A 4,481-nucleotide genomic window follows, 5' to 3' on the forward strand; every position below is an offset into this window, starting at 1 on the left:
GGCGGCAGAGGCCGGCGTGACGCTGCACCGGCCCGAGGCGCGCCGCGCGTTCTCCCGGGGAAGCTGTCCCTGGATCCCGGGACCCCGGCAGTGGCGGGCTGCACGAGCTCCCGGGAGGGGCGGTGTGGAGAGTGACCTGTGCTTGCACACAGGCCTCTTGGTGGCGGCAGCAGCAACCCTAGCGTCCCACACCCGTCTCTGCTGTCCGCGCCGACAGCCGCGGCTCGCGCCCGTTTCTGGAGCTCCTTTACGCGGTGCGCTTAATCGACAACCACCATTTTTAATGAAGTCAAACCTCCTCCCCAGGAAAACAGCTCTAACTTACCAGTTGTCTTTCAATGTTGTGCATTATCTGTATGAAAAGTGTTCTTTCCAATCTGGATTTGGCAGAAACTTCAAAACACACAGATAGTCTAGTAGCATCTGCACCAGGTTTCAGAGGGTTGACAGTTCTCCCTGTTGATAGTCTTTTGATGCATAAAAGATTTTAAGTTTCAGTCAAATTTATCTATTTTTTCTTTGTTTCCTATGCTTTTGGTGTCACATCCAAGAAAGCATTCCCAAATCATTTGTCATGAAGTTTTTCCCCTGTGTTGTCTTCTGAGAGATTTATAGTTTTAGCTCTTACATTTAGGTCTTTGATCCATTTGAGTTAGTTTTTTATATGATATAAGGTAAGGGTCAAACTTCATCCATTTTCATGTGGATATCCAGATTTCCTGCATTTTTTATTGAAAAGAAGTCATTTCCCCATTGAATGGTCTTGGCACCTTGTCAGAAATAATTTGAACATATGTGTGAGGGTTTATTTCTAGGCTCTGTATTCTGTTCCTTTGTTCTTATTTCTAGGCTCCGTATTCTATTCCTTTGATCTATATGTCCTTTCTCTTGCCACTACAACAATGCTTTGATTACTGTAGCTTTGTAGTAAGTTTTGAAATCAGGAAGTATGAGACCTCCAATTCTATTCTTTTTTTTCAAGATTGTTTTGGCTATTCAGGGTCCCTTGTGATCTCATATGAATTTCAGGATGTGTTTTTCTATTTCTGCAAAAAAATCATTGGGATTTTGATAGGGATTGCACTGAATCCGCATATTGCTTTGGGTAGTACTGACATCTTAACAATATTAAGTCTTTCAACCTATGAACATCAGATGTCTTTCCACATAGTTATGCCTTCTTTAGTTTCTTTCAGCAATATTTTGTGGTTTTCAGTGTACAAATCGTTGACATCCTTTATTAAGTTTATTCCTAAATATTATTCTTTTTGATGCTATTTTAAATGACTAGTTTTTAAAATATCAATTTCAGATTGTTCACTGTTGGTGTACAGAAATTTAATTGATTTTTTATATTGCAATTTCACTGAATTCATTTATTAGTCCAGCAGTTTGTGTGTGTGTGTGTGTGTGTGTGTGTGTGTGTGTGTGTGTGTGTGTGATCTTTAGGGTTTTCTACATCATATCACCTAGAAATAGAGAAAATTTTACTTCTCCTTTCCAATTTGGATGCCTCTTATTTCTTTTTCTTGCTGAATTGTTCTGGCTAAAACTACCATACTATGTTGAAAAGAAGTCGCAAAAAAGGGCATTGTTGTCTTGCTCCTGATCTTAGAGGAAAAGCTTTCAGTGTTTCACCATTGAGCATGATATTAGCTGTGGGTTTTTCATACATAGCCTTTATTATGTTGAAGTATTCCTTTTATTTCTTGTTTGTTGAGTATTTTCTCATGAAAAGGTGTTGAATATTGTCAAAGCTGTTTTTGCATCAATTGAGATGATCATGTGGATTTTTTTCTGTCATTTCTGTTTATGTGGTGTACTACATTGATTTTCAGATGTTGAACCATTCTAGCATTCCAAGAATAAATCCCACTTGGTCCTGGCATATGGTCCTTAGAATATGCTGCTCAATTTTGTTTGTTAATATTTTGTTGAGGATTTTTGCCTCCATATTCATAAGTGGCTTTGGTCTGTAGTTTTTCTTGTAGTGTCTTTGCGTGGTTTTGGTATCAGGGTAATGCTGACTTCATAGAATGAGTTAGGAAGAGTGCCTTCTTCAATTTTTTGGAAGAGTTTGAGAAAGGTTGTTGATAATTCTTCCCTAAATGTCAGGTAGAATTCACCAATGAAATTCACTGGTCTAGGGCTTCTCTTTGTTAGGAGGTTTTTGATTACTGATGCAATCTCTTTACTCGTTTATAAGTCTATTCAGATCTTCTGTGTCTTCATGATACATTATGGGAGGTTTTTTTCTAGAAATTTGTCCATTTCCTGTACGTTATGCAATTTGACGACATACAATTGTTCATGGGACACTATTATAATTCATTTCCGTAAAATCAGTAGTAATGTCTCCAATGTCATTTTTGATTTTAGTAATCTGTCTTCTCTTTATCATTGTCAATATAGCTAGTAGCATTTTGTCAGTTTTGTTGATCTTTACAAAGATCTACCTTAAAACTTTTTCTTATTGTTTTTCTATTCCTTATTTTATTTATCTCTGCTCTAATATTTATTATTTTCCTCCTTTTGCTAGCTTTGAGTTGTTCGTTCTTTTGCTAGTTCATTAAGGTATAAAGTTACATTGTTGGTACCATGGTACATATTAGGGAATAATAGTCAGCAAGTAAAAGCAACCAAGTATTGATGAATACAATAATCTAGGTGAATATCCACAGAACTAGGGTGAGTGAAAAAAGCCAGTCCTAAAGGTTACATACTGTATGACTTCTTTATAAACATTCTTGAAATGACAAAGTTATGCAAATGGAGAACCATTTCACCAAAGGTTAAGGCCAGGAGGAGTTGTGTGGGAGGGAAGTTGGTATGACTATAAGGAACTTTGTGGCATTAGAATGGTTCTATATCTCGACTATAACAATGTCAGCATCCTAGTTGTGATATTGTACTATAATTTTACAAGATGTTACCACTGGAGAAAAGAGATCTCTCTGCATGATTTCTTACATTCATTCACATGTGTGAATTTGTATTATCTCAAAATTTAAGAATTAATTTAAAAAATTCCTTAAAGCCCTAAGACTCATAGGGATTAGTTGTGAATTGTTTGCTGTGGACACTCAGGCAAAAGGGTAGGAATCCATGGAAGATATAAAGTAGTTGGAAAGATATTGGTTGTGAAATATAAAAGAACAAGAGATTCACTCTTTAAATACCTATTTCAAGTGCTACTAAAGTATGCCTAAAACTCTCATGAGAAACTGATGAATGTATGCTTAATTTATTTAATAAATTTATTAATTAAAATTTTATTAATTATAAATTATAAATTTATTATAAATTATTTATTATAAATTTTATTATAAATTATAAATTATATTAATTTAATAAATTTATTAATTTATTTACACCACTTATATATTTGTATTGGTTAGGATTGTGTTCTCTGTAAATAATAGAATACCATACCACAGTGACTTAAATAAGCCTATGTAGTAAACATCCAACCCTGGTCCAGCAATTCAGTGGTGCCAGCAGGTTCCTCTCACTTTTCCTATCAGCTATGCTTACCATATAGGCATTCCTCCATATGCTCCCACCTCATGGTTCCAAGATGACTGCTGCATTTTCAAGTATCAGTGTGCATTATAAGCAGGGAAAGACGAAGACACAAAAAGGCTTAGTGCCTGGATCAGGAAAGCAAAGGCTTTGCCAGAACTTCCATATATGTACTTACGTTGTATTGGGCAGAACTGTGTCACACAAACACTGCTACCTGCATATATCAGTTTGCTACGGCTGCCATAACACCATACCACAGACTGGATCGTTTAAAGAATAGAACTGTATTTGCCCATAGTTTTAGATGCTGGAAGTACAAGATTAAGGTGCTTGCAGAATTAGTTTCTCCTGAGGCCTTTCTCCTTGGCTTGCAGACAGCTGCTTTCTTCCCGCGTCCTCACATGTTGTTTGCTCTGTGTGCTCACATTCTATGTGTCTCTTCTTCTTCTTCTTATAAGGAAACCAGTCTTTTAAATTAGGGCCTCACCTATATGACATTTAACCCTAATTACTTCTTGAAAAGCTCCATCTCCAAATACAGTCATATTCTAAAGTTCTAGGGTTTAGGTCTTAGGTCTTCCACATATGAATTTTGAGGGAACACAATTCAGTCTGTAAAATTCCACCCCCTAGACCCCCAAAATTCATGTCCTCCTCACATGCAAAATACATTCACTCCCATCACAAGAGCCCCCAATTCTTAACCCATTTCAGCCTCAATTCTAGTTCCAAAGTTTCATCTAAATATCTTCTAAATCATGTATGGGTGAGACTTGAGGTATGATTCAGCCTGAGGCAAAATTCCCCTCCAGCTGACAACCTGTGAAACCACATAATTCATATGCCTCCAAAACACAATGGTGGAAAACAATGGGACAGGCATAGGATAGACATGCCCATTCCAAACGGAACAGAGGAAGGAGGGAAGGAAGGAGGGAAGGAAGGAAGGAAGGAAG

This window comes from Physeter macrocephalus, chromosome 9 (assembly GCF_002837175.3).
Source record: "Physeter macrocephalus isolate SW-GA chromosome 9, ASM283717v5, whole genome shotgun sequence".
Lineage (NCBI taxonomy): Eukaryota > Metazoa > Chordata > Mammalia > Artiodactyla > Physeteridae > Physeter > Physeter macrocephalus.